This window comes from Blennius ocellaris (assembly GCF_963422515.1).
Source record: "Blennius ocellaris genome assembly, chromosome: 8".
NCBI lineage: Eukaryota > Metazoa > Chordata > Actinopteri > Blenniiformes > Blenniidae > Blennius > Blennius ocellaris.
In genome coordinates, this window is record NC_137657.1 from 10,137,837 (window position 1) to 10,156,439 (window position 18,603).

An 18,603-nucleotide genomic window follows, 5' to 3' on the forward strand; every position below is an offset into this window, starting at 1 on the left:
CTGCTGTTCAGATTGTAAACACAGGGCGACCCGGAAGAGGAATTGATCCACTTCCGGTATGGAATGCGACGGGTTGAATAAAAAAATAAATGATACATAGAATCATGTGTGAAGATTTAATTAAATTAATTCATAAATAGATCGCATTGTTATTTTTCTCAGTTATTTCTTAAATTTAATAATTGAATTAAATTAAATTTAATTAAATTTAATTAAATTGAATTGAATTGAATTGAAATGCTTTTTTTTTTTAATCCCAGGGTGAATTTTTTTATAGCCTTGCTCCAAACAGAAGATGATGTAATAAAAATAGAATAAAAATGTTAAAATACCAAATAAGCCAGAATCAACATTAAACAATTAAATACAAATTAGTATAAGGCTTAATGGAAGCATGGAAAAATGGAATTGACACAAACACACTATTTACAGAGAAGACTTATACAGTCAGATGGCCACAGATACAAGTATATATGGCTCGACAGGTGTTTGTACATTAGGTTTGAATTTATTCATTTCTGAATACAGATGGTAAAAGATATATTATATACTTCGAAAAGAGTGCAATTTTTTTTTTTATTATTCAGTTAACCATGTTTCAATATGTTATCAACCAATGGTAAACTAACAATGGACATGTAAAAGAAATAAGAAAAGTGTTGGAACAAATTGAGGGTTCAATTCAGTATATGGAAATAACTTAACAGCTAAAATAGCACCGGGATTTCAACAGTGCTTCATTAAACAGCTTGCAATGCATGCAACAAAAACTTCAGTTTGGTCTCACATAATTACATATCAAAGTTTATAGTGCCTGCTCTCTTAAAATTGACGTGTGTTTTCTATTTTGGTAGTAAAACTGCACACTTCTTTTCTAAGGTCTTGACAGTTTGTTGTCCTGCTGCTGTAGATATCTCAGCAGGACTTCTACCCCCATACACACTAAACCAGTGGCTCTCAAATATAGCGGCAATCTTCCGCTGGGGGGCACCAGAGAGCTTCAGGGGTGCAATGCAGGAGGAGAAATCTGGAGTTGAGAGGTCTGCATTTTCCAAATATGATCCACTACAATAAGCATGAAAAGCTATTACCGATTACTCGTTTTTGTTATTGGATTTAAATTACTTTAATTTGTTTTGAATTATTTTAATTGTTGAAGTTTCTTAAATGTCAGAAGGAAATGAAAACAAAACTGTCTGAATTTATCTGTAAATCTGTAGCAAATTATTATTAGAATAGTTTCACATCATAGTGCCTCATTTTCCTCTTTCCTGCAGGGTTGTATCCTGTTTCTTTCAGCCACTGTGCAACCACTAACCCGATTACCACTCTGATGTGACCTTCCTGCGATGAAACTGTTTACATTATAGAGACTATAACAGCAAAATGAACGAAAGGACACTGATAAATCTATCTTTATAAATCCATGTTGATCAAGTCAGTGGATAATCTAATTTGCTTGTCTATGTTTTATGCAACTTCCAAACGCCTCAAAAGAGGCTTAGATTTGCATTAGTTCAACACACCCGAGCTCAATAAATATCAGAATAGAATCAAAAACGTAAAGCTTTATTGTATTGTAAGACAACTCGATTCATGTGAACAATGCAAATGAATAAGATGTAATATTATTCTTTATTTATTATTGGCGATAGCACTACTGAAACCAATGCAAACATACACAATATATAGCATTTACTGCCGGGGGGTGACTTAATGCCTGCAGTAGAATAATGCTGCCACCTTGTGTTTTTTGAGGATAAATACTTGGACACAGAACGCTAATTAAAAAAAAAAAATACAGCTTTTAATTGTAAAAGGAGGATAATATTGCTGGGATCTGTTTCCTGGTTTAAGTTCATTATTTGACACCATTCCTCCCATGATTTCAACACAAATAAATTCTCCTATCATCCTAATGATGCAAGTTGTAACACAATTTGACAACAATATTTTACTGTATAATATAGGATGTTTCCTCATTCGTTCACATTATTTGAGGTGGCGTTGGATTTGAGGTTCAGATTGTGTAAAATATCCATACTAGTTTACCAGATTAACTACTTCCCATTTCACCATGACGTGAAGCGGTCCTTTCTGTCTGTGGACTGATGCAGACGTAATTATTTTTTCTTTTCAATGTCATCAAAGATCAATTATATTCATCCAATGTGGAAACAGGTTGAGGCCAAAAAAAAACCATTCTTAATTAGCTACAATTTTACATGAATACCCTCCTATAAATACCCTTTAACTTGTTTAAAACTAGTTTTGTTTTGTTTTTTAATAGATTCGGAACACTATAAATCATTATAAAACACACACTTTTTCACAAAACAGTGACCTGGTAGCCAAATAGAAAGCTTGCATTATGTTTCTAAAAAACGTACTTTATTATACCAACAGGCTTTATTGTATTCTTTAGTGCTTGTTACTATGTCATCAGCCTTAAATCACATACTTAAAAAAATGGGGAAAAAATGACAAACTATGACACACACACACTAATTGGCTATTCACACTATAAATCTGTATAAATAATTCTGTTTATAGACGTGTCCGCATCATAGCTTAAAGTTGTAGTTTTTAAAAGTATTTTTTGAGTTACATATCTTTCCTATGCTATTTAAAAAAAAATGTTTTAAGTGTAACTCTTTAAAGTGACCACACCACATTGCCATGAGCAGCAATTTTACCTCCCAGCGTATCGAAGTTGCTCGTCAGTTGATCGTCCCTAAAGATAGCCATGATATCAACAATGAAATAGTCACTCCATCAAGAGAGTTCGAATTATTTACTTGTGTCTGTAAGAAACTGAGAAGCTTCCTCGGATGACCTGCATTGTGACTCAAGAGTAGACACAATAAATAATTCATAGCCTTTCATTCAGAACACTATGAAACAGATGCACCCTGTGACAACTTACAACTTCTTGTTCTTAGTTTGAAGCCTTATACTATGGTTTTAATCTTGAAAACTGTTCTTTTTATTCAAATAGAATACTTTAGTTTATCATCGTAATCTCTCTAATCGCACAAGCAAAATAGTGTACGGCATTATGCAGAATCTAATTTGTTGTTTGACTGTTTACAAGTTGTGGATATAGTTTTCTGTATTGGCTGTTACAAAATTCCATCCAAGAGCCCATAAAGTGAACGGATCTATGTCTGCTGAATTGAAAAGAGAATTGCTAACCCCCCCCCCAGCCCAAACCAGGTTTTCAATCCCTACCCACAATCTGTCTGCCCTATCCTATTTCCTCTTCCTATCCCCTCACCCCAACCAGTACAGCAGCAATTCTCCACCTCTGAGCCGAGTCTTGCAGTTTCTTCCTGTTAAAAGGTGTTTTTCCTTTCCACTGTCAATTATGCTTGCTCATGTGGAATAGTTGTTTTTTTTTCTTCTCTGTAATAGTGCCTTGAGATGACTGTGTTGTATTTGGCGCTATAGAAATAAAATTGAATTGAATAAAGATTCAATTCATGGCAGATTGCAGAGCGGAGTAAAGGGCAACTGCTTTAAATTGAAAGTCACAGCCAATTTATTCTCACAATAAAACAGTTCCAGTCTCTTCACATTTTGAAACAACCTGTTAATGCCCTATGTCAAAAAGTTTAGAACAATATCAGGGGGGAAATGAATGCTTATTTTCCCCACATATTTTTGAGAAAATACAACCAAACAGTTGTATTTGAATCTACTCTCTGACCTGATCTGTGATAGTGTGGGAGTGAGATGAAAAAATAATAATTCCCTTGCTGGAATCTATAAAGTTGTTGCTATAAACAGGTTTACCTGTCAGAATAGGTCTGCAGGCTGAGTTGGCCTCTGGTTATGTGCTGGTTGATTAGAGTGGGATGCGATGCCTTGGGATGTACATGGTTACTCTCTTGTCATTCAGTCGCTGCGTTTTCACACAGATACCTTTGAGGGGAAACTGCCTCCAGCAAATCCTTCAGTCTGCAGTGGTCCACCAGGGAAGAACCTGTCAGTATTCAGCCAACCCACACAATAAAGATCTACCACATCCCAATTCAACACTGTGCCCTTTGAGCTGCTGTGGAGACCTTGGTGAACTCTGGGATGCTGATTTAAGGCTATGTAGTGGAGTACTTGACACACACACACCCACACACACACACACACACACACACACACACACACACACACACACACACACACACACACACACACACACACACACACACACACACACACACACACACACACTGAACCATTCCTGCCACTTTGCCTCCATTGTCCTCATGGTGACTAGAGGACCAGGCTCACAGGGGAAACATTGGTTCAGAAGAAGGCCTTTTCAAATGTCTCATCCATTTTTCAACGCTGGCCCACCGCTGTTGCTAACTACATGAATAAAGTATATTTTGAGACTCTGCTCAAGCTCAGTAGCAAACAGATATTAATGTTTTATACCTCTGGTTATGGACTACGGGCAGTGACTGGGGGACATTGGACCTGTGGTCACGTCCCTCATAAACACGTCACCACCTCCGACCGACAGCCAACTATTGATACTTGCATCAGCACTCGAACCATCTCTGCAAAAGGTTTTTGCAGCAGCTGCAGTAAAGAAATCTTCTGTCAAGCAAAGCCAAGTTGTTTCATGTTGTTCTCAACCCTCTGTGTTCCGACCGAACCCGTGCCGCCGTTACAAACAGCCGTGGAAAAGCATTTACCCAGCAAACCTCATTTTATTTTCACTTGAAACACTCCTATATTCTGTGGGGTGGGGGTGGGGGTGGGGGTGGCGGGTTCTCTGCTCCAGTGACTCCGGGTGGTATGGGAGGCAGACATGTAAGCCACAGCCTAAAGCAAAGCCTATTGATCTGTGTCAGCAGGCCATTGACTGGTGCTGGATATGTGTCAATGTTTGTAATGGGAATGGATAGCTCTCGCGTGTGCACGTCAGCCAGCATGTGTATGCGACTGCTGCCCGACTCCTGCCTATAGAAAGAGTTTGTGAATATGGAATGGTTACTTGAATATACACGAGTGTGTGCGGTGAATATAAAGAAAAATGTCATCTGTTGTTCATCTGTTTTGTATTTGCGAGAGTCGGCTGAAAATTGTAACTGTTCAATATTCAAAATGAAAACTGCATGTTCCTTAATGTGATGCTGTAGGCGTTACAGATGTCAAAATTAGATGAGCACATGTAAACCACAACAAGGAAAGAATATACTGAATCAGTGCACTCAATAGAAACCGGACTGGGAAAACACGGCCTTTCTATTTTAGCTTGAAATCCCAGTTATGTCTGAAATAAATGATGGGCGCTCAAGGGCGCTTTATTGAAATTTTATAGCCCTGGTTTGTTTTTCAAACTACATTTATTTGCATTCATTTCTCAAAAAGGACTCCAAGTGAATTGCAGAATTATATCAAAGCATTCACAGCCTAAAAAGTGAATTTGCTCTGTCCAAGTTGACATGGGGTCGTCATTACCAAACAACCGAAACAATTATAGTCAACAATAACAAAACAAAAAAAATTCAAGGGTGCAAGATCCCTTTGCAAATGTGCAATGACTAATGCGAGCCTGCTGGGGTTGGTGAACGCAAATAGGCTATGCATATCCAATATATATTAATTCCCCTGATGCTGAATCTTGCCTCATGAATACATTCTGCATGACCCGACCTAGAAGTGCGGCTGTATTGCAATTCAAATGACATCAAGTTGAGGCAAAGTGTTTTCTGTCTGTGCAGGTAGAACGTTGAGTCATAAAAATGAGACACAGCTCCTCGCTGACTTCATTAACTCCGAACACGAGTTTGGCGGCGATGCTGACACAAACCAATTTGCATTTGCAACGCAGGGAAAGAGTGGACTGACACCATATCTTGCGGGTCATATATTGGATATCTTTCACACCTGGAAACTGCAGTCAGAAACAGTGTCTACCTTCCCAGTGAACGAACAGACAATAAATTGCTCCTCATCAGAAGATAATGAACTCAGTGAGTCAGGCAGCTGACTCTGTCTGGCACTGGCCACAGTCTGAGCACTCTAAAGGGTTTCTCTTATTCTGGTAATAAATTGTGACAAAAAGAAAAAGAAAAAAGGTTACGCCTGAAGTCAAGACATCTAAAGGCCCCCTTGATAGAACAGCTCGCAATATTGTTGACATCTTATTTGTGGCTTCTAGTAACTGAGAGTATCCCATTTGTCGTAAACACTTCTCCTTTTCCTTGTAGAGGCAAAAAGGTACAGATTCATTTTTCTCTTCTTTTTCTCCTTCCTCACTCGGGATTTTTGTCCACGATATTCAGCAATATGAGACAAGCTCTCTGCAGCGAACACGGGTCTCATTCTATCGAATGGATTGTATGTTTGCAAGTAGTGGCCCATAAAAACAGCCAGAATTATGACCCTCTGTCATGTGGACCTGTAGCGGCCCATACTGGCTGTGCTTTGTGCTTTATGCTCAGAGATTCCATCATACCGTTATATTTGATTGAAAATGCAACCAATAATGGTTCAAGAAACATTGATGTATCATATCTTCCTATTGGATGAATAGCAATGCATTCAATGTATATATTCAGTCATGAAGCTTCACTGCTAATAATTTATGAGCTAAATCCAAAAACAAAAAATGGATTTTTACTAAAAACAGACAAATTCAGCAGAATTAGACACGTATACCCAATTACAGACAAAATACAAAGAAGAAGGTTGATGCAGAAGTGACTTTTATTTTACATCTTAATATCTAATCCATCTATTAAACTTAACTTTAAAGATACTTGAGCAAAAAGAAGACGATGTAAGACCTTGTTTAAATGTTTGTATATATCATGTTAAGCTGGTTTAAATAATGAGAAATCACATATGGAACAAGTGTTGCGTTGCCTGGATCATGTTTGAAGAGATCAGTTATGTCTTTGGAGGTGACGTCTGCTTGGTCTGTCAGCGTGAATCAATAAACAAATCTTCAAGGTGATGTTCACAGCAACTCTCACCCCCACATGAATTAAATTGACACGGGAACGCATCAGCATATGACACGATAGACATTCAGGCTGAAAAGCAAACAACATAAACACAAAGTTACAATGCTAGAACACAGTAAACTCTAAGAGGGCAAGATCGCCTACCTTTCAGGCAAAGTATAGCTGTTCGGTTCACCCACAATTAAACCAAACGGGATTTAAAGACAAAGACAAATGTTCCAATTGTCGAAAAAACAAAGACATTCAAGTAAAGTCTATATAAATTGTGGGCAATAGTATTAAAGTCGAGTGCATTAACCCTGCTTAATTATATATAACTTAACAATAACCTAATGCCACAAGCAGAGCAGACTGCAGGTTCTCAGTGGTTTTCATGCATAGTTGAGAGTATGACATGTAAAACTAACCTTCAGTGTATTACAGACATCAACAGCCAAAAAGGTCAGAGTTGCTGTCAACTAGTTTCTTTAGCTAAAACAAGATAAACCCACTCATTGGCCAACTTGATAATTCACAACTTTTAGACCCATGTTGAAGTGATCTGGGAGTTTAGCATAAAACCTCTAATAACCACAAGCCCCATTTCACAGCTGGGTGTGGTGACATGTTTAAACAAGTGCTGGTGATGTCAGATGTGTGTGGGTCTGTTTTGTTTTTTTTTTGTTTTTTTTTAAAGAGGTTCATTCTTGGCAAGTTTTTAGTGTTTAAGACGCTCACATTCAGTAAATGTCTCTGTAGGCGCTAACGTCACTTTATGTACCATAAAAACAAAAAAAGGCAAAGACCTCCTGCTGTCACTGCTTCATATTGTCGCCTGCATGTGTTTATTTGCCAGCATCCTTTCTCTCATTCACATTCTTGTTGTGTGTCATCTCATTAATCTCAGTTAACCTGCTGCTATTGCATTGTTTGGTAATTATAATGCAAGTGATGCTTGAACAAGGGGTCTCGTGGTACTTTAGTTGCCACGACTGTCCTTTTACATCAAGAAAATCCCAGGTTTTTTTTGCATTTTTGGGCTCGGAGGCTTAGATTTTCAAGTGCACTCCGATTTTCCTTCCATAGTGCAAAAACACATTTCAGTTTAATTGGTGACGGTAAATTGCCAAAGGGCAAATGTGAGTATGTGTGTAGTTGTCTGTCTCTCTCAGTCTGACATAACTGGAAACCTGTCCATGCCGTATCATGTCTTTGCTTATTTGTCAGCAGGGATTGTGCACCCGCCCTCTGGATAAAGTTGGATAAAGAAACACACAAGATGGACAGATAATTATCCTGGTATGTGTCATTGTTTTATGGCCATTTCCTCTTTTTTTCCCCAGTATTTTTTTTTCTTGGGTATTCCTCCATTTGATTCATCCATCTTAAAACACCCCTCTGACTGTACCAGTGCGATTTTCTTTTACAAAACGCTTTACTTTCTTGACTTTTTTTTTTCTTTTTACCCGTTTGTTTCCTCACTTAAAATAAAGCTGGTAGAGAAAGTGACAGCTCTAATTCTTCCGAAAGAGCGAGGGAGCAGCTTCCCTGGGGCCTTGTGAAATATCAGTGTTGGAACTAAATGAAGATCTCTGCCAATGTGAAAAGCTGAATAAAGTTCCCTCAGACTTGAATCCTGAATGTTCAACGCTTTTTGAAAGAAACGAGTTGAGCGTGTGCCACGAATACATACTGATTGTTCTTGTCTGAATCCTCAATGTGAGTAGGCATACAAATGACAGACCAGATACTTGAGCTTGTTTGCGATTAGGGGGAAAACATTTGCACAGGTATTAGTGGGACAATATGCCAAAATCACACTTTCATTGTTGGGAATTGCTGTGGATGAATGGGTTGTTAATTTGTTTCAAAGCTACAAGGTGTAGCTCCTAAATAGTAAAGTTCATTTTAATTACACATGCTCTTTGATGACAGTTATAAAAGTAAGCTGACTTTTTTTTTTTTTTTTTTTTTAAAGAAACTAATACATCCACGTGTTAGAGGTGCTCAAGGTCACAGTTTGCCTGTGAGGAGAACATTTGGTGGCCCTGATCACATATGTATGGATTTGGTGATCTTAACAGTTTGTGCAGATGTTTAATGCACAGATGAAACAATGTTTGTGCCCCTCGAAATAATGATTGCAATTATATTTTTGGGAAGTAGAGTTATAGTATTTTCTTCCGGGTTGAGGTTAATGAATGGGGGGATGAGAAGTGATGCCAGTTTGCTTCGCGCATCTCTCTCTCTCTCTCTCCCTCGCTCTCTCTCTCTCTCGCTCTGTCAGTCGGACTCGCCAAGGTTCAGGGAGGACGTCCGCCCGGAGAGAGAGCACGCTCTCCCCGCATAGCGTCACTGTCGACCCGCCTCGGCTCTCGCCTCCTTCAACCCCCCCACTTCCCAAATGGATGTTATCGCCTGATTCGTCTCTCTCGCTCTTTTTTTTTTTTTTTTTTTTTTTTTAATTTGGACATCGCACGGCGCTCTCGCAGCCGCGACGACCATCTCCTCCCCGGCTTGTGTTTTACGGTTCGTCTCGACGCCACGGAGGGAATCACTCCCCCCCCCCTTCCCCCTACTCCCCCCTCCTCCATCGCTAGCGCGCTAAGCTAGCTAGCCCGCTAACTTAGCGGCGATACTTTGCGCCGTATCGGCGTCAGTTCTTTCCGCCTCGCGGCTCTCCTGCGCCACAGCGGCGGCTTGACGTGACCCGTCACTCAAGGTAAGCGACTATATCTGCGCGTGGGTTTTGTTGTTCCGACCAGGGTTGTTTTTTTTGGGGGGGGGGGGGGGTCTGGCGGTTCATCGGGAGGCTGGCGGAGGGAGCCGCTTGTTGACAGAAGCAGCCAAGCAACGGGGAGATGCGACGCGACTCAACGTTTAAAACACACGGGTCGTCCCTTTCTCTCGCCCAGATGATTTACCCCCTGAAACCCGTCTAAAAAGCCACACGACACTTTTCTTCTTCTTCTTCAACCTTGACTGTTGTGTGATGAATGGGCCACTGCCGGGTTCACGTTATCTCACGCTTGCCGCATTTGACTGCGGCGACTTTTCCTATAACGGTCTCCTGTTGAGAGAGAGAGAGGGAGCGAGAGAGGGAGAGAGAGAGACAGCGATCACACACCAGCCTCCTCTGTCAACAACATGCAGAGACATGGAAAAACGACTGAAGTTCAGCCTAATGCTTCATTCACAGGGGAGTGTGTGCATACTCTCTTCCTGGAGCTCCTTGCCTCTTCCCCCCCCCTCCTCTCTGAATATTAAAGTGCTTCAGTGTTGCATCACAACCTGGAAATATGAGCTATAAACCTGGAATTTAACCTCCGCTTTGCACCCCCCCCCCCCCATCCCCATCCTGTGTCTAATAAAGGTCAGATGATTTCGCTGAGCTTGACACAAACCTGGAGAAAAAAGCACACCGGTGGCCAGAATTCAGCTCGTCTTTCAATCAGCCTGTCTTTCACAGAGGTTGAGCATAATCTTGTGTATTTCAGATCACAAATGTGGGCTTGGTTGAGGCATGCGTGTCGTCTGGTGTGTGTGAGGAGAGAGTGAGTGGGAATGCATTAACTACGTTGTCATTACGTGCAAAGATAAGGAATTGGACTCGCTATCAATCCTGCAGAGAGGATGAAGACGTGGGATTGACAGGAGCCCAATTAAAAGGAATTTGTCATGTTCCTCTTTTAAAGGGAGCGGAAAAAACGGGAAGCATGTATTATTTATCACGTGTGTTTTGCAGGCGTATGTGTGGCATCGCTTGTAGTAGGAGGGAGGGATAGTGACTGCATCTTTGTTTTTACCTGGAGCAAGTATTTCAGCCGCAAACGGGAGCTGGTGGCTGTGATGATATTTCATCATGATTATCTGAGTGGTGCATGAAAGAGGAAGCGTCTTGACCGTGCTGGTAAATAAATGATGGCGCTTACATGTGAGTGGTAAGTTCTCTTCACAGACATTTCCTCAGACGGGTGTTGTATACGTCTCATAAGTGGGATCGTGCCTCTGAGCTGTATATCTGCGTTCAGCCTTGTGCTCAAGCATGGCCGTCCGGCATCAAAAGGAAATGAATCATGTTCCTCATTTCAAGGCCGTGGAGTCGGCATGATGCGTTTCCTGCCCTGTGTGTGTGTGTGTGTGTTTGCTGGTCATTCAGGCCCCAGCAGATGTGCCGCCGCCGCCGCTGTGTGTGATGATTTAGAGCATCATGTACTGGGAACATCTCGGCTTAATTGTCAAGACTGAGATGTAGTTTGACACGAGTTTGTGGAGTACAACAAAATAGGTCCCGCTTCTCAAGGAGCGAATGGCTTCAGTGAAGTCGCCTTTCGTGTGTTGAAGTCCAAACATGTCTTTGGGCGAGTACAGCTCGGTGGCTTTTGACTTTTATCGTTGAAGTCATCCGTTGGGCACGTTCCCACAGTGTTGGACAGCAGGCTTTGATTAAAGCTGCAGCACACTTTGAACGTCACCTTTTCAAAACCGAAAGGAGTGCGAGTGCAACCACGGTCTGGGATCAGTAGCTGAGGTATCCAGGCTGTGTGCTCGACTCGGCTACTCCAGGACATAACCCAATATTGATAACGGTGAGGCTCTCCAACATCCTCTATTGGTGTTTGTCATCGAGCGTGGCCGCGCTGCATTTATTGCTCTGAGCTGCTTCTGGAACAATAGCTCTATTCTGGCCCATGTCTCCGGAGGGAGGCAGCAGCATTCGGCGTTCCCGGCACTCTGTGTGCCAGCGAGGCTTGGTTTAGGATTGGGTTTCCACAGCCACCTGGAGCTCAGAGCACAGGAATGCCATTGTTCCTCCTTCCAGACTATTGCCGGATCAGGCACACATGCAAACAGACGCATGCACATAAACAGACACATGCAAGAGGAGCTCATACCAACTTTGCCCGTCCTCCGAAAACCGAGGTCCCCCCTGCTTTGTTACCGAGCCATTACTTGCATAGTGAGAGAAATGTCAGGCTTTCATGTGCACAGGATCTGGCATTGCAAGAAGAGATGCTTGCTTATACAAGTGGCCGGTTTAAAAAGAAAAAGAAAAAAAATCCATTGAGCAGCAAACCGCAAAAGGTATAGGACCTGAGCTGATTGCATTTCTACTATTATTTGCTGGCCTCTTACTTTGTATGCCTGTACAGTTTAATGAGGTTCAGTCCAACTGATCTGCTATAAACTGTGCTTTTTAGAATGGCAAAAATGAGGAATATAAAAATAAGAAAATCAGGAGAAGGTTTAATCTCATTCTGCACCCAAAAGAAAAAAGGTCGCTGTATGTTTAAGTATCTCCTCTGGGGACAAGTTTGTCCTTCATAGTGCTTCTATTCCTATTATACAAAACTTGCTCGAGCCACACGAACATCTCCATAGAATAGGGAAGCTGTGGTCAAATCACAGACGCTAGATGCAGCATGTCAGCAATGGACCTTCAGATAAAATTAAACGGCTTGTTTCAGACAGAAGATGACTTAAATAACTTATATGAAATGAAGAAGGATTAAAACAAGAACCCCTGCATTCTCCATGCTTTTTAGGTGGAATCCAAGAATATAAGTGAACCATGCAAATTAGGATTGTCCGTATTCTTATATTCATGTAAGCATATGCGGATGTCACCAATGGTAGCGATGTTAATCGTTTATTGATATTTCATAATAGGAAATTTGCCTTCAAATTGGCAAGTCCTGTTATTTACCAATGTGTGGATTTGTCAGTTCCCTGCCTTTTGTCTGTTATCTTAAGTTCAATACTTCAGCTGTGTTGGTTAGTCAAGGACCAGGCATCGCTACATAGAAACTGTGAAGTGTGATTTCTTCTGTCATTAAAGACCCAACATTTAATCAGTCAATCGTACAACGTTAATGACATTAATGACTATTTTCTTGCCAAATTCAAGTCAATAGAAATTCAGCACTGAAAGGAAATTGTAAGTTACTGATAAAAGATGTGGATTCTCACAGAACAGACCAAATGTACCGTCACTTTCTTGTGTTATCGGTTCCCATGAGTGAGATGTCAGTTTGACTGTTTGCTTGTAAGTTTGTTTTTTTGTGTTTTTTTTTCTTTTAGATATGAAGTCTTGCCTTGTGCATGAGAGCATTGCACACATATTCCAGCCTGCTCCTTCACTGATGCAAGTTTTGTTTTAAATAATGTTGTCTGATCAGCCACAGACTCACTCCATGTTGCGTCAGCCAGTTTTGCCAAAGAGCACCATGTCAGAAAGCTGGTATTTTTATTTTTTTTCCCTCCACGAAGTTGTCGACTTTCTTCTCAATGTCATCCTGTAAGACGCATGTTAAATCAGTTCCAAAACAACTGTCCCCAGAACCATAATTTAAACTAGAGTGCTGCGCTAATTGAGGATAAGGAACAAGTGGATAAATGGAGACAAAAAAAACAACTTTGTCTCAGCAAAGGTCAAAAATAGGAAGCATCCCAAAACAGTAAAGGTTGAGTTTGTTTGATACATCGATCATCAATATGGCTCTCCGGTCGCCAGTCCATCATAGGATAAACACAGACACACATACTTAATCCTCTGGGGAATTTAGAGTCACCAAATGACCTCACATGCATGTTTCTGGACCGTGGAATCGGAGTACCTGGAAGAAATCCACTCATGTATGGGGAGAACATGCAAACTTTGCACAGAAAGATATTGATACTGTTTAACTTCCTGTCATTTTCTATCCATAAATAAATATCATCACGATGCCAATCCTGAACTGCAACAATCTCACGTCGTGACAGTGTTACCGGGATGTGCGCCCCCGTGTAAAAAGTCTTCAACATTAGCTATTCTTGCTTTAAGCTGCCGACTGAGATTTAATGTCGAGTCAGAGCCTGCAGAAACCAGGTCTGGATAGTTGAGATGGATCAGATAGCAGAGACCTAAATACTTGCTTTTCAGACAAAGTGAGAGAAGCCGAAAACGGAGAGGGATGAGAAAAAAAAAGAGCCACTGGCAACATTTAGCAGTTTTGTGGTTTTTTTTTTTTGGGGGGGGGGGGGGGGGTTCTGCCTCACAGTCTTCTAGGGCCTCTAAGGCAGACAATTTCAGTTGTGTGTGTGTGTGTGTGTGTGTGTGTGTGTGTGTGTGTGTGTGTGTGTGTGTGTGTGTGTGTGTGTGTGTGTGTGTGTGTGTGCACGCGTGTGCATATGTGCATGCACTTGCCGGCGTGTGTGTCCTCTGGCTCTCCGGTGGGTCACATTAGGGATAGGGTTGCATCGAAGTGGGTCAGCCACTGCCACGAGGGAGTCTTGCCAGCTTCCTTCTCCCTCTCGGGCGGGAGAACCATCTAAAGGCCACCGCAATCACACAAACCCCCCCCCCCCCCCACCATTTGTGCGCTTGTGCACACGTCGTCACGTCTTTTAATATTTGTTGTTATCGTGAGCCCACTCTTGACATACCTGCCATCTTCCTCGCACCTCGACTCTGGAGGAACCACCGTGCATTTGGAGGCAAAAAAATAGAGCAGCAAGCCTCAGCTATGGCGCATTATGTTGCTGCATATGGGGTCTGAACAGATGATTCAGAGCCTGTCACACTCTGCGTGTCTCAGCTGGATGGACACAGTGTTTCTGCTGGCTTAATGATAAGGAAATAGGATTTAGTGCGGTATTCAGCAGAGGTTTATTTCAACCCCTGGCCGCAGTCGCTGGTTTTCTGCTTTAGTTCTGATTTTGCGAGGAATTAATGGTTTAGTTCTGTTTTCAGCGGGGTATGTCGTGTTCGTGCCTTGTTGGTTGTGAGATTTCGGCACGAGGTAACAAAAAGATAGCAAATTAAGGAGGCTTTTTTATGTCACAATCTGGTAAAAATTCACATCAACTTCTACCAAGTACAAATAAAGAGTGTAGCTCCCAGTGTGGGGAAGTGTAATTTAAGTCTGTTCTTCACAAGAGCAATGTATTGTCCATGAACAAACTGGAAGAACAAACTAGGAATTGATTGATGTTTGTGCATGAAAGTCAGGAAATCTTCCAAATTCAATCCTGCACGTTTGTGTGATATTCGTACATTAAACTCTTCTATTGTCAGAAACAAGATTTCTGTCGAACAGAAACGCCTGTTGAGTTTTTGATATTTATTTACAGGACAGCGGCATTTTGATCCCCTCGAAATGTCACTATTTGAAAATGGCTTCGAGGAATGCCCCGGTCTGCATCAAGAGGGAAAACGCAAGCTTCCTGAAGTACTGACACTTACAGTAGCAGTCAATGGATTTAATGCCCAGGCATGAGTAGATCGACTCCTGCTAGTGTGGCTCACTCTTTTGAATTTAACAGTGCTTGTTCAACAAAGTGTACATTTTCTACACCACTAAATGGATCAGCGGTGTGTGTGTGTGTGTGTGTGTGTGTGTGTGTCATGTGTTGCATGACAAAAAAAACAAACATTGCTAACTCCATCAGCGTCATGCGTCTGTTTCAATTAGGTCAATTTCATCTGCAGAGGGCCTGAACAAATCATTTTCTGAATTGTGTTGACATTGAAGGTCAGACCCTTTAAATTATTTTGCTTTATGTCGTTCATAAATTTGTTTAAAAAGCTATATTCCTCATAATTTCTGTCTGTTTTCTTCAGAAATGTCAAATCTTTTGTAGTTACAAGCGTCTTGTATTCAAAAATTCTATTTGCACTGTGTGATAATGTAAGACTTTTTGACTATAAAGAACAGTTCCCAGGTCTAAGGACATCACAGACAGCTGTGGGGAAAAAAAAAAAAAAACCTTTTTCAAACAGAATAATTAATCAATTTAGTTTTTCGGTCAATTCTCACCACTCTCATTAGCTGCATTTCCTAATGCAGCAGCCAGCTGTTCTCGGCATAAAAGCTGTACACCACAAATAACAGGCAGAGAGGGAAGAAAAAAAAACAGCCTGTCAACGCTGTGGAGCATTGAACAGCTACAGACCCAGATGTTTCCTTTATGACGCAATAAGGAACACAAAGAAAGAGCAAAAAGGAGAGCGAATAATGGATTCATCCTCAACAGGTGGTTAGAAACACGTCAAAAGATACGTTTTGTGTCATTTCTCTTTTTTTTTGTACGTGCTTTAATGAGAGTAGGGTCACGGGGGCTGCAGCTCGTTTAAGCAGACGGCATGCACCAGTCTGGGTTTCCAAGGGAGAGGTCACTTATCTAATACAGGGCGAACGCAGAAAGACGGACGATAAACTCTGTCCATTCAAATCACAACTGTGGAAAATTTGTATCATAGAAAATGTTGTATCCAAAGTTTATTGCCCCGAATCCAGCTTTTCGTCAATTTGTATTTATTCAGTCATATCAGCTGCATTCAGAATCTGCTGTGTCTGTGTAAGCTGGGCTGGCTCCGCCCACACATGCCCATCTTGTTTAGAGGAGGAAGTAGTTCCTCTCGTGGTGCCATGTGCCAGAGCAGAGCTGCTTAATATTGGAAGGGTCAAAGGGAAGGCCTACCTTGATTTGGAATGGCTAAAACTGCAATGGCATGGTTTGATTTCTGGTTGGTTCATTGAAGTGCACACATTTGAGAAAATGGAACAAGCCACGGAGAGAGATGAAAGACTTCATTCATTTCTGGGGCGTCCTTTCAAGTATGGGGACGATTATTACTGTTGAAAAAATAACCCATTAGAAAGTGAATTTTGCATGATATGACCCCCTTAAAATAACCGAATAAACAACCCATGTCATGGAGTGTGAGAGGAAACTGATGTAACTGCAATAAAAAAAAAAGAAAACATGCAAGTACAAAAACATCATGCAGTCTCCACATAGAAATGCCTTTGGAATTCAAAACCCTGAACAATTTACTGCATCATTGTTTTTCCTGCGCCTCGCATGCAGTTTTGCCATCTTGTCCAAACTCCCAACTGAAGGACGGTGGTGTTGTGTAGTGCTGCTTGACATTGGCGGATATCCGTACTTCACAGAGAGACTGTGTGTGTACTGTACACAGCTTTAAGAGTCACCTTGAAGGCTCAGTGGAGAGAGAGAGAGAGAGAGGGAGAGAGAGAGAGAGAGAGAGAGAGAGAGAGGTGATCCGGCCAGCAGCCGCTCACTCCCATAGAGTTTAGTAACCCTATAGGTCGTCTTCAGCTTAGCTCCAACAATTCCCCTCTTTGTAAAAGTGTACCGCTCGTGTGTGTTGGTATCAGTTTACTGCCTCAGATACTACTCGACGGGGGGAAAAAAAAAAGGCATAGTTTCCATGGTGACAGCCGTGCTCCTTCCCCATCCCCCCCCCCCCCCCCCACGCACTCTCCATAAGAGGAAGTGGAATATGTCCAATTTCTGCTGACTCATGGAGAAACAATTGCCTGAGACATACTACACACACACACTCACACACACTCACAAAACTCCCCACCGTGGCCTGGAAGAACGGTTGGCGTGCTTTTTTAAAAATGTGTTACACACTGTTAGTATGTGTTGGCATCTTCATTCAACTCTAATGTGAGACTTGAATTCAATGGGGGATTTTCCAGTACAATTTTATTTTTTAACCTTGTTTGACAGACTTTCTCATCTATAAAAATATAAACCAATATTTCTTTTTTTTTTTTTTATGTTTTTCATCAGTGGAACAGAGGTATTTTTTCTGTCCTGTTCTAAATGAATGCTGGGGTTTTTTTTCTGGGTCATAAATGTATTTCTTCTCAATCTTACTTACTTTGAGGTTGTTGTTTTTTTTAATCTGGTATCGGCCTGTCTGGCACAGTCTACCACGAGCCATTCAAGGTCTGTTAAATCCTCTTTCTTCTCATGGTTTGAACTTGAGGAGATAATTTTGACCGTGTCTGTGCAGTACATGCGAGAATCTATTGAGTTGACATCAGAAACCTTCACTCAAGGTTTGACGAGGATGAGATGCACAGGTCACAAACTTCCAGCTCCACCCCCAGAGATCCTGCAGGGTGTTGCAGAAAGAGATAAAGAAAGCACATGGTGACATATAAACCTCTCGGAAGTCAAGAAAGTACATGAAAATCAAACCACTGCACGGCAATAGAAATCTAAAGCAAACTATATAAAAAAAAAAACAATCCGAGGTAACCAGGAGTATTTCCTTCACTTGTTTTTCAATTTAAAAGTTTAATTTGTGGCTGCCATGCTCAGGGTTCAGTTCCTGTAAGGCATTGATGCTTTATTGTTGGCCATACCTAGATTGTGCATCTCAGTTTGATCTGCTCGTGTAACTGTGTTGCTGCCGCGAAATGAATGAATTAATTACAAGTGAAAATGGCTTCACAGCATCTGTGAATGTCTTTATTGCTCAAAGTAACCAGTGAGAAAATCTGTCATGCAGTTCTGAGTGTCGCAGATGATAAGCTCCAAAAGGCAGTCTGAAAAATGCTAATTTTGAGAGACAACATTTTTCCTGCCTCCAAGAGCCTGTCGGGGGGAAGAAGCGTGAGCATGTGACTGATGGATGAGATGCTATATTTTGGATTTTCATTTGGAGAACCAGGCAGGATCTGACAATCAGGCCAAAAGTGTTGCATTTTGAAAGAGCGCGGTATCTGCCATGCAATACCTTAACCGTTAAAGTGAGGCGTGCACAGTGGCCTGGCAAAGTTGCACATTATTGATCTCTGCGGGGATGTTTGTCTCCTGTGTTTGATCCTCTGTACAT

At 41.4% G+C, this 18,603-nt stretch overlaps 1 protein-coding gene across 1 annotated transcript in view; it reads left to right on the forward strand.

The window, feature by feature from the left end:
- The first annotated feature begins 9,266 nt into the window (after positions 1-9,266).
- Positions 9,267-18,603, forward strand: part of galnt1 (UDP-N-acetyl-alpha-D-galactosamine:polypeptide N-acetylgalactosaminyltransferase 1) — a 44,306-nt gene continuing 34,969 nt past the window's right edge. The window contains exon 1 of the mRNA XM_080501558.1: positions 9,267-9,681. The gene's annotated coding sequence lies outside the window, so the exon portion shown is untranslated. The remainder of the gene's footprint in view (positions 9,682-18,603) is intronic.